Consider the following 13,218-nt stretch of genomic DNA (forward strand, 5'->3'; position numbering starts at 1 on the left):
GTTTTTGGGGCCAGGTGCAATGGCTCATGCCTGTAATCCCAGCACTTTGGGAGGCCAAGACAGGCGAACCACTTGAGGCCAAAAGGCCGAGACCACCCTGGCCAACATGGTGAAACCCCTTCTCCACTAAAAATACAAAAATTAGCTGGGCGTGGTGGCTTACACCTGTAGCCCAGCTACTCGGGAGTCCGAGACACAAGAATTGCTTTAACCCAGGAGGTAGAGGTGCAGTGAGCCGAGACTGTGCCACTGCACTCCAGCCTGGACCACAGTGACACTGCATAAAAAAATAGTAATAAATAAGTACAGAGTTTTTTTGTAGTTTTTAGAGTTTTATATATATATATAAAACACCCTAAAATATAATAATATACATATAAATATTATGTATAGAAATATAATAATATACATTGTCTATACATATATACACATGTGTATATATACGTGTATATTATATTTAATTATATAAATATACATGTATATATGTATATTTTTATTATATAAGTGTTACATTTATGTAATATAAATATGCATACATGTATATTATTTAGATATGTAATACATATACACACACATATATATAAGATCATGTCACCTGCAAACAGGGACAATTTAACTGCTTTCTTTTCCATTTGAATGCCTTTTATTTATTTCTCTTACCTATTTGCTGTGGCAAGGATTTCTAGTACTATGTTGAAGTGTTGAGAGTGAGCATTCTCATCTTGTTCCTGATCTCGGAGGAAAAACTTTCAACTTTTCATCATTTAGTATGGTGTTAGCTGTGAGTTTCTCATATATGACCTTTACTATATTGAGGTACATTCCTTATATACCTAATTTGTGGAGAATTTTTATCATGAATGGATGTTGAATTTTGTCAAATGCTTTTACTACATCTATTCAGATGATCATAACATTTTTATCCTTCATTTTGTTCATATAATAAATCACATTTATAGATTTGTGTATGTTGAACCATCATGCATCATTGTTGTAAATACCACATGTACCACATGATTATGGCAGATGACTATTTTTTATTTATTTATTTTTTTGAGATGGAGTCTCACTCTGTCACCAGGCTGGAGTGCAGTGGCATGATCTCGGCTCACTGCAACCTCTGCCTCCTGGGTTCAAGCGATTCTGCCTCAGCCTCCCAAGTAACCGGGACTACAGCCACACATCACCATGCCCAGCTAATTTTTTTATTTTTAGTAGAGACAGAGTTTCACCATGTTGGCCAGGATGGTCTCAATCTCTTGACCTCATGATCTGCCCGCCTCGGCCTCCCAAAAGTGCTGGGATAACAGACATGAGCCACCATGCCTGGTCGAATGACTCTTTTAATGTGTTGTTGAATACAGTTTGCTCTTATTTTGCAGAGGATTTTGCATCTATGTTTATCAGGAATATTGGCCTACAATTTTCTTTTCTTAGAGTGTCTTTGACTGGCTTTGGTATCATTGTAATGCTGGCCTCCTAAAATGAGTTTGGAAGTATTTCCTCTTCTTTAATTTTTTGAAGGATTTTGAAAAGGATTAATATCAATTTATTTCTAAACGTTTGGTAGAATTTAGCAGTAAAGACATCAGGTCCTGAGCCTTTCTTTATTTTTTACTTTAAGTTCCGGGATACATGTGCAAAATGTGCAGATTTGTCATATAGATATACATGTACCATGAAGATTTGCTGCACCTATCAACCCACCATCTAGGTTTTATGCCCCGCATGCATTAGGTATTTGTCCTAATGCTCTCCCTCGCCTTGCCCCTCATGCCCCAACAGGCCTTGGTGTGTGTTGTTCCTCTCTCTGTGTCCATGTGTTCTCGTTGTTGAACTCCCATTTATGAGTGAGAGCATGTGGTGTTTGGTTTTCTGTTCCTGTGTTAGTTTGCTGAGAATGATGGCTTCCAGTTTCATCCATGTCCCTGCAAAGGACATGATCTCATTCTGTTTTATGGCTGCATAATGTTCCATGGTGTATATGTGCCATGATTTTCTTTATCCAGTCTATCATTGATGGGCGTTTGGGTTGGTTTCAAGTCTTTGCTATTGTAAATAGTGCTGCAATAAACATACTTGTGCATGTGTCTTCATAGTAGGATGCTCATCGTCACTGGTCATTGGAGAAATGCAAGTCAAAACCACAATGAGATACCATCTCACACCAGTCAATATGGTGATTATTAAAAAGTCAGGAAACAATAGATGCTGGCAAGGCTGTGGAATAATAGGAATGCTTTTACACTGTTGGTGGGAGTGTAAATTAGTTCAACTGTTGTGAAAGACAGTGTTACGATTTCTCAAGGACCTAGAAACAGAAACACCATTTGACCCAGCAATTCCTTTATTGAGTATATACCCAAAGGATTATAAATCATTCTGAGCCTTTCTTTATGGGAGACTTTTTAATACTAATTCACTCTCCTTACTCATTATTGTTCTGCTCAGATTGTTTATTTCTTCATAATTCGGTGTTAGTAGGTGTATGTGTCTATGAATTTATCCGTTTCTTGTAGGTTATTCAGTATGTTGGTGTACAATTTTTTATGGTGGTCTTTTATGATCTTTTTAATTTCTGTGGTATCAGTTATAATGTCTTCTTTTTCATCCTTGCTTTTGTTTAAGTCATTTGTCTTTTTTTAGTCTAACTAATGTTTTGTCACTTTTGTTTATATTTTCAAAAAACTAACTTCAATTCCTTGATATTTTCTATTGTATTTCTACTCTCTATTTAATTTATTTCTAATCAAATCTTTATTATTTCCTTCCTTCCTCTGACTTTGGGCTGAATTTGTTTTTTTTCCAGTCCCTTGAGTTGTAATATTAGGTTGTTCATGTGAGATTTTCTTCTTTTTTTGTTACAGGTATTTATTGGTCTATACTTTCCCCTTAGAACTACTTTTGCTGCATCCTGTAAGTTTTGTTATATTGTGTTTCCATTTTGTCTCAAGATACTTAACATTTTCCTTTTAATTTCTTCACTAATCCATCGATGTTTAGAAGTATGTGGTTTAATTCTCATGTATTTGTGAAGTTTTCAAAATTTTTTCTGTTGTTTATTTTTAGTTTTGTGCCATTGTGGTCAGATACTTTATATAATTTCAGTCTTTTGAAATGTGTTAAGATTGTTTTGAGGCCTGGCATATGATCTTCTGGAAATGCTCTGTGTGAGTTTTAAAAATAATGTATATTCTCCTGCTGTTGGACGGAATTCTTTCTGTATGCCTGATAGTTACCCTTGGGCTAAAGTACAGTTTAAGTCCAAGTTTTCCTTGTTGATTTTCTCTCCGGATATGTTCATTGTTAAAAGTCAGACTTAATGTCCCCTGCCTTTTTTTTTTTTTTTTTTTTTGAGATGGAGTCTCACTCTGTCATCAGACTGAAGTGCAGTGGCACAATCTTGACTCACTGCAACCTCAACCTCCCAGGTTCAAGCGATTCTCCTGCCTCAGCTTCCTGAGTAGCTAGGACTTCAGGCATGCACCACCACGCCCAGCTACTTTTTGTATTTTCAGTAGAGATGGGGTTTCACCACATTGGTCAGGATGGCCTCGATCTCTTGACCTCGTGATCCGCCCACTTTGGCCTCCCAGTGTCCCCTGCTATTATTGTATTATAGTCCATCTTGCCCTTCAGATTCATTAATATTTCCTTTATATATTTAGGTACTTCTATGTTAAGTGCAAATATACTTACAATTTTTATGTCCACTTGATGGATTGACACCATTATCATTATATACTGTCCTTCTCTGTCTAATTTTACAGTTTTGTACTTAAAGTCGATTTAATCTAAGTATAGCTACTCCTGTTCTATTTTCGTTTCCATTTGCATGGAATATCTTTTTTCATCTTTTCACTTTCAGTTCTGTGTGTCCTTAAATTGAAGTGAGTCTCCTGTAGGTAACATGTAGTTGGGTATTCATTTTTTTCCATTCAGTCACTCTCTGTCTTTTGATTGAAAAATTTAATCTATGTATATTCAAAGTAATTATTGAGGGGTAAAGACTTACTGCTGCCATTTTGTTTATTTTAATTTTATTTATCTAATTTTATGGGATACAAATGTAATTTTGTTACATGTATAAATTATGTAGTGGTAAAGTCAGGATTTTCTGGGTGTCAATCATCTGTATAATACACATTGTGCCCGTTAAGTAATTTATCATCATCCATAACCCTCCAACCCACTTACCCTTCTGAATCTCCATTGTCTATAATTCCACACTCTACATCCATGTATACACATTATCTAGCTCCCACTTATAAGTGAGAACATGTGGTATTTATCCTTCTGTGTCTGACTTGTATCAGTTAAGACAATGGATTCCAGTTCATTGTGTTGCTGCAAAAGACATGATTTTATTCTTTTTATGGTTGAATAGTATTCCATTATGTATACATACCACATTTTCTTCATCCAGTCATTCATTGATGGATAGTTAGGTTGATTCCATATCTTTGCTATTGTAAATAGTGCTGCAGTAAACATACAGGTGCAGGTATCTTTTTGATGTAATTCTTCCTTTTCCTTTGAGTAGATGCCTAGCAGTGGGATTGCTGGATTGACTGGTAGTTCTACTTTTAGTTCTTAGATAAGTCTCCATAATGTTTTCCATAGATGTTTTACTAATTTACATTTCTACCAACAGTGTATGAGTTCTCTTTTCTCCACATCCTCATGAATATCTGTTATATTTTGTGTTTTTAAAAATAGCTATTCCAAAGAAATAGCCATTCTAACTAGTGTAAGATGATATCTTATTGTGATATTAATTTACATTTCTCTGGTGATTAGTGATGTTCAGCATTTTTCATATGCCTGTTGGCCATATGTATGTCTTCTGAAAAGTATCTGTTAATGTTCTTTGTTCACTTTTTTATGGGATAATTTTGTTGTTATTGTTGTTGAATTGTTTGAGTTCCTTGAAAATTCTGGATAGTAGTCCCCTGATGTGTGCTTAGTTTGCAAATATTTTCTCCCATTCTGCATGTTGTCTGTTTGCTCTGTTGATTAGTTATTTTGCTACACAGAAGATCTTTAGTTTAATTAAGTCCCATTTGTCTATGTTTGTTTTAGTTACCTGTTCTTTTGGGGTTTTCGTCATTAATTCTTTGCCCAGACAAATGTCCAGAAGAGTTTTCCATAGATTTTCTTCTAGTATTTTTATAATTTCATGTCTTACATTTAAGTCTTTAATCCATCTTGAGTGGATTTTTGTATATAGTGAGAAGCAGTGGTCCAGTTTTGTTCTTCTGCAAATGACAATCCAATTTCTCAGCACCATTTATTGAAAAGAATGTCCTTTCCCCAGTGTACGTTCTTGTTGATTTTGTCAAACATCAGTTGGCTGTAAATATGTGCCTTTACTTCTGGGTTTTCTATTCTGTTCCATTGATCTATGTGTCTACTTTTATTCCAATATCATGCTGTTTTGGTTACTATAGACTTGTAGTATAATTCTAAATCAGATAATATGATGCATCCAGTTTTATTATTTTTGCATAGGATTGCTTTGGCTATTCAGGATCTTTTTTGGTTTCACAAGAATTTTAGAATTGTTTTTTTCTAATTCGGTAAAAAAATTAAGTTGGTATTTTAATAGGGATAACATTGAATCCGTAGATTGCTTTTTATGATCATTTTAACAATATTAATTGTTAAGTGTGTTATTTATACCCTCAAGTATTTGGGGGGTTTTCCAGTTATCTCTCTCTTGTTGATTTCTAATTTAATTCCACTGTGGTCTGAGAGCATACTTTGCATGATATCTATTCTTTTAAATTTTTAAGGTGTGTTTTATAGCCCAGAATGTCATCTATCTTGATGAATAATTTGTGTAAGCTTGAAAAGAGTGTGTATTCTGCTGTTGTTGGATGAAGTATTCCATAAATATCAATTAGATACAACTGATTCATGATGTTGTGTTTAACTATATCCTTATTGATTTTATGCTTGCTAAATCTGTCAATTACTGATAAAAGGTATTGAAGTCTCTACCTACAATAGTTGATTCATCTACTTCTCTTTGCAGTTTTGTAAATTTTGGATTCATATATTTTGATGGCGCTCTGTTAGGCACATACACCTTCAGGGTTTTTATGTCTCTTTGGAGAATCGACTCTTTTATCATTATTCAGTGCCCCTCTTTATCCCTGGTAATTTTTCTTCCTTTAAATTTTTCTTTGCCCGAGTTGATATAGCTACTATAGCTTTCTTTTCATTAGAATTAACATGGTATATTTTCCTCAACCCCTTTACTGTTACATTATCTATGTCTTCATATTTAAAGTTGGTTTCTTGTAGAATATAGAAAATATATAGTTGAGTCATGTTGTTTTATGCACTTTGACAGTTCATTTCTTTCAACTGATGTACTTAAATTATTAAAATTTAAGTGATTATTGGTATAGTTGAATTAATATCTACCATATTTTACCTGTTTTCTAATTGTTATCACTGTTATATCTCTTTCTTTTTTGTCTTCCACTCTTTTTCTGTCTTGTCTGGTTTTAATTGAGCACCTTATATAATTCCATTTTATCTCTTCTCTTAGCATATCAATAATACTTTTTTCAAACTTTTTTTAGTGGTCACCATAGAGTTTGTAATACATATTTATAACTAATAAAATTCCACTTCCAAATAATACTATATATTTTCATGGATAAGTACTAATTAAAAGAGTATTCCCAATTTCTCCCTTCTTTCACTTAAAACATTGCTGTTATTCCTATCACTTATCCATAGCAATAATCACTGAATGCATTGTTGCCTATTGTTATTTTGAATAAATTGTAACCTGATACATTCATTAAAATAAGAAAAGATTTTATTTTATCTTCATCTATTCCTTCTCTAATGTTCTTCCTTTCTTTATGTAGATCCAAAATTCTGATCTCTATTATTTTTCTCTCTGAAGGACTTCTTTTAACGTTGTTTGAAGTGTATATTATGGCATGGCAACAAATTTCCTAATTTTAATTTGTCTGAGAAAGTCTTTTTCTCTCTTTTACTTTAATTTTTTATTATTTTTAATGTTTCTGGATACACAGCACGTATATATATTTCCTGGGTACATGAGATATTTTGATACAGGCATACAATGTGTAATAATCATATCAGGATAAACGGGGTATCCATCACATCAATTATTTATCCTTTGTGTTACAAACAATCCAATTATACCATTTTATTTTTAAAAGTACAATTAAATTATTATTATTATTATTATTTTGAGACGGAGTCTTGCTCTGTCACCCAGGTTGGAGTGCAGTGGCACGATCTCGGCTCACTGCAAGCTCTGCCTCCTGGGTTCACGCCATTATCCTGCCTCAGCCTCCCGAGTAGCTGGGGCTATAGGCATCCGCCACCACACCCAGCTAATATTTTGTATTTTTAGTAGAGATGGGGTTTCACCATGTTAGCCAGGATGGTCTCGATCTCCTGACCTGGTGATCCGCCCGCCTCAGCCTCCCAAGATGCTGGGATTACAGGCATGAGCCACCACGCCCGGCCCGATTAAATTATTTTTAACTATAGTCTTGTTGTGCTATCAAATACTAGATCTTGTTCATTCTTTGTATTTTTTTTGTACCCATTAACCATCCCCACTTCCTTCCCAAACACCCCTGCATTCTCCTGCAACTACCCTTCCCAGCCCCTTATAACCGTCCTTCTGCTCTCTATCTCCATGAGTTCAATTGTTTTAATTTTTAGCTCATGAAAATAAGCAAGAACACATGAAGTATGTCTCTCTGTGCCTGGGTTATTTCCCTCAACATAATGACCTCCTGTTCCATCTGTGTTGTTGCAAATGACAGGATCTTACTCTGTTTTTATGGCTGAATGGTACTCCATTGTGTGTATGTACCACATTTTCTTTATTCATTCATCTGTTGATGGGCACTTGAGTTGCTTCCAAATCATGACTATTGTGACTAGTGCTGCAATACGCATGGGTAGGCAGGTATCTCTTTAATATACTAATTTCCTTTCTTAGGGTATGTAACTAGTAGTGGATTTGCTGGCTCATATAATAGCTCTATTTTTTTATTTTCAGGAGACTCCAAAATTTGTAGTTCTACTCATTTACATTCCCAAAAGCAGTGTACAAGGGTTCCCTTTTCTCCACATCCTCATCAGCATTTGTTATTTCCTAACTTTTGGATAAAAGTCATTTTAACTGGGGTGAGATAATAACTCATTGTAGTTTTTACTTGTATTGCTTTAATGATCAGTGATACTGAGCACCTTTTCTTATAGCTCTTTGCCATTCATATGTCTTCTTTGAGAAATGTCTATTCAGATCTTTTCCCATTTTTAATTGGATGATTAGATTTTTTTCTTATAGAGTTGTTTGAGCTCCTTATATATTCTCATGGTTAATCTCTTGTCAGATAGATAGTTTGCAAATATTTTCTCCCATTCTGTGGGTTGTCTCTTCACTTTGTTGATTATTACCGTTGCTGTGCAGTAGCTTTGTAACTTCTGCACAGCAAAGGTAACAATGTGATCCTATCTGTCCATTTTTGCTTTAGTTGCCTGTGCTTGTAGGATATTACTCAAGAAATATTTACCAGTCCAATGTCCTGGAGATTCGCCCCAACATTTTCTTGTAGTAGTTTCATAGTTTGAGTTCTTAGATATAAGTCTTTAATCCATTTTGATATGATTTTTGTATATGGTGAGAGATAGGGTTTTAGTTTCATTCTTTTGCATATGGTAACCAGTTTTCCCAGGGCCATTTATTTAAGAGACAGCGTATTTTTTGGCAGCTTTGTCGAAAATGAATTCACTATAGATGCATAGCTTTGTTTCTGAGTTCTCTATTCTGTTCCATTGATCTATATGTCTGTTTCTTTTTTTCTGATATGGAGTCTCTCTCTGTCGCCCAGGCTGGAGTGCAGTGGCACAATCTTGGCTCACTGTACCCTCCACCTCCTGGGTTCAAGTGATTCTCCTGCCTCAGCCTTTTGAGTAGCTGGGATTACAAGCACCTGCCACCATGTCCAGCAATTTTTTTGTATTTTTAGTAGAGACGAGGTTTCACCATGTTGGCCAGGCTGGTCTCAAACTCCTGACCTCAGGTGATCCACTCGCCTTGGCCTCCCAAAGTGCAGGGATTACAGGTGTGAGCCACTGCTATATGTCTGTTTCTATTCCAACACCATGCAGTTTTGGTTGCAATAGCTCTGTAGTATAATTTGAAGTCAGAAAATGTTATTCTTCTTGTTTTGTTCTTTTTACTCAGGACAGCTTTGGCTATTCTGGGTCTTTCGTGATTGAATATACATTTTAGAATAGTTTTTTTTTTAATTTCTGTGAAGAATGTCATTGGAATTTTGATAGGGATTGCATTGAATCCATAGATTTCTTTGGGTAGTGTGGACATTTTAACAATATTGATTCTTCCAATTTGTGAATTTTGAATATCTCGACATTTTTTATGTCCTCTTCAATTTCTTTCATCAATATTTTATAATTTTTATTATAGTGATCTTTCACTTCTTTGGTTAATTCCTATGTACTTAATATTGTTGTAGCTATTATAAATGGGATTACATTCTTGATTTCCTTTTCAGATTGTTCACAATTGGCATATAGAAATGCTACTGATTTTGGTATGTTGACTTTGTATCCTGCAACTTTACTAAATTTGTTTATCAGTTCTCCTAATTTTTTTAGTGGAGTCTTTAGGTTTTTTCCAAATATAAGATAATATCGTCTGTAAACAAGGATAATTTGACTTCTTCCTTTTCAGTGTGGGTGCCCCTCATTTCTTTTTCTTGTCTGATTGCTCTAACTGGGAATTCCAGTGTTATTTTGAATAACAGTTAATATGGTTTGGATTTGTGTCCCCACCCAAATCTCATGTCAAATTGTAATCCCCAGTTTTGGAGGTGAGGCCTGGTGGGAGCTGATTGGATCATGGGGGCAGATTTCCCCCTTGCTGTTCTCTGATAATGAGTGAGTTCTCATGAGATCTGGTTGTTTAAAAGTGTTTGGCACCTCCCGCATCTCGCTCTTCCTCCTTCTCCAGCTATGTAAGATGTGCATGCTTTCCCTTTGCCTTCTGTCATGATTGTAAGTTTCCTGAGGCCTCCTCAGCCGTACTTCCTGTACAGCCTGCAGAAATGTGAGTCAATTAAACCCTTTCTTTATCAATTACCCAATCTCAGATAGGTTTTTTATAGCCATGCAAGAATGGAATAATACAACAGTGTAGCAAGGGAGCATCCTTGTGTTTCAGATCTTAAAGAAAAGGCTTTCAGTTTTTCTTCCATTCTGTTTAATTATTAGCTGTAGGTCTGTTATATATGGCTTTTATTATGTTGAGATATATTCCTTTGATACTCAGCTTTTTTAGATTCTTTTAAAATCATGACACAATGTTGAATTTTATCAAATGTTTTTCAGGATCAATTGAAATGATCATATGCTTTTTGTCCTACATTCTCTTGATATGGTGTATCACATTGATTGATTTGCATATGTTGAATCATCCTTGTATCCTTGGAATAAATCCCACTTGGTCATGATGAATGCTCTTTCTAATGTATTGTTAAGTTTGGTTTGCTAATATTTTGTTGAGAATTTTTGTATCAATATTCAGGAGACATATTAGCCTGTACTTTATTTTCTGATGTGTCTTTGTCTGGTCTTGGTATCAGGATAATACTGGCCTAGTAGAATTAGTTTGGAAGTATTCCCTCCTCTATTTTTTGGAATAATTTGAGTAGGATTGGTATTAGTTCTTCTTAAAATGTTCGGTAAAATTCAGCAGTGAAGCCATTGAGTCCCAGGCTTTACATTCCTGGGAGAATTTTTATAATGGCTTTGCTGTTCAGGTTTTGTATTTCTTTCTGGTTCAATCTTGGCACATTTTATGTGTCTAGAAATTTATCTATTTCATCTGGATTTTCCAATTTATTGGCATATACCTGCTCATAGTAGCCTCTAATGATTCTTTGAATTTCTGTAGTATTGGTTGTAATGTCTACTTTGTATCTCCAATTTTATTTATTTGGGTCTTCTCTCATTTCTTCATAATGACTCTGACTAACGGTTCATCAATTTCATTATTATTTCAGAAACTCAACTTTTCATTTCATTGATCTTTTGTATTGTTTTCTTCATTTAAATTTCATTTATTTGTGCTCTGATTTTAATTATTTATTTTCTTCTACTAAATTTTGTGTTTGGTTTGTTCTTGCTTTTCTAATTCTTTAAGATGCATTATTAGGTTGTTTATTTGAAGTTTTCCTACTTCTTTGATGTAGGCACATATAACTATAAACTTCCCTGTTAGTACTGCTTTCACTGTATTCCATAGATTTCCATAGATTTTGTTATATTGTGTTTCCACTATCACTTGCTTTAAGAAATTTTACAATTCCTTTCTTAATTTCTTTTTCTTTTTTCTTTTTTTTTCTTTTTCTTTTTTTTTTTTTTGAGACAGAATCTTGCTCTGTCACCCAGGCTGGGGTGCAGTTGTGTGATCTCAGCTCACTGCAAGCTTCACCTCCCGGGTTCATACCATTCTCCTGCCTCAGCCTCCTGAGTAGCTGGGACTACAGGGGCCCGCCACCACACCCAGCTAATGTTTTTGTATTCTTAGTAGAGATGGGGTTTCATCATGTTAGCCAGGATGGTCTCGATCTCCTGACCTCGTGATCTGCCTATCTCGGCCTCCCAAAGGGCTGGGATTACAGGCATGAGCCACTGTACCCGGCCAATTTCTTTCTTAATTTCTTAATTGAACCATTGGTCGTTCAGGAGCACATTGTCTGATTTTCATATGTCTGTATAGTTTTCAAAATTCCTCTTGTTATTGATTTCTAGTTTTATACCATTGTGGTCAGAGAAGATAATTGATATTATTTCAAATTTTTAAAAACTGTTTTCAGACTTGTTTGTGACCTAATATATGATATATCCTTGAGAATAATCCATGTTTTGAGAAGAAGAGCATGTATTCTCCAACCATTGGATGAAAGGTTCTATAAATATTTACTAGCTCAATTTAGTCTATAATGGAGATTAAGTCTGATGTTTGTTGATTTTCTGTCTGGATGATGTCCAATCCTAAAAGTAGAGTGTTGAAGTCTCCAGCTGTTATTGTGTTGATGTCTGTCTTTCTCCTTAGCTCCAGTAATATTTACTTTATATATCTGCATGCTCCATTGTTGGGTGCATACATATTTATAATTGTTATATCTTTTTGTTTAATTGACCCATTTTGTATTTTATAATGATGTTCTTTGTTTCTATTTATAGTTTTTGTCTTGAAACCTATTTTGTTTGATATGACTATAGTGACTCTTGCTCTTTTTTGGTTTCCATTCACATGGAATATCTTTTTACATCCCTTTATTTCTATTCTATATTTGGCTTTATAGATGAAGTATGTTTTTTGTAGGCAACAGATAGTTCTAATTTTTTGTCAATTCAGCCACTCTACATCTTTCAACTAGAAAGTTTAGTTCATTTACATTCAATGTTATTATTGATAAGTAAGGACTTACTCTTGCCATTTTCTTATATGTTTTCTGTTGTTTTGTGGTCTTCTCTTCCTTCTTTTCTTCTTCCCTGTCTTCCTTTTAGTGAAGATTATTTTCTCTGGTGGTATGTTTTAATTTCTTGTTGTTTTTGTTTGTTTTGTTTTGCTTCTGTTGTGTGTTTTTGATTTGAGGTTACCCTGAAGCTTGCAAATAATGTCTTATAACCCATTATTTTAAACTGGTGACAAGTTAACACTGATTACATATACAAACAAACAAATAAGCATAGAGAAAACTAATAAAACTCTACACTTTAACTTTTTTCATGTGCTTTTTAACTTTTTTTGTTTCCATTTATATCTTAATGTACTGTCTATGTTGGGAGCAATCCCCCCAAAATCTGGTCGTAAACCAGTCCCAAGACTGGCCATAAACAAAATCTCTGCAGCACTGAAACATGTTCATAATGGCCCTGATGCCCACACTGGAAGGTTTTGGGTTTACAGGAATGAAGGCAAGGAACCCCTGGCCCGCCAGGGTGGAAAACCTATTAAAGGTATTCTTAAGCCACAAATAATAGCATGAGTGATCTGTGACTTAAGGGAGTGTTCCTGCTGCAGTTAACTAGCCCAACCTATTCCTTTAATTTGGCCCATCCCTACGTTTCCCATAAGGGATACTTTTAGTTAATTTAATATCTATAGAAACAATG

The 13,218-nt window shown here is 34.7% G+C and overlaps 1 protein-coding gene across 1 annotated transcript in view; it reads left to right on the top strand.

The window, feature by feature from the left end:
* Positions 1–13,218, top strand: part of RAB40AL (RAB40A, member RAS oncogene family-like) — a 218,273-nt gene that overhangs the window by 186,598 nt on the left and 18,457 nt on the right. The window contains exon 10 of the transcript XR_013412528.1: positions 2,868–2,916. The gene's annotated coding sequence lies outside the window, so the exon portion shown is untranslated. The remainder of the gene's footprint in view (positions 1–2,867; positions 2,917–13,218) is intronic.

The sequence above is a fragment of the Macaca mulatta genome, chromosome X (genome assembly GCF_049350105.2).
Source record: "Macaca mulatta isolate MMU2019108-1 chromosome X, T2T-MMU8v2.0, whole genome shotgun sequence".
NCBI classification, from domain to species: domain Eukaryota; kingdom Metazoa; phylum Chordata; class Mammalia; order Primates; family Cercopithecidae; genus Macaca; species Macaca mulatta.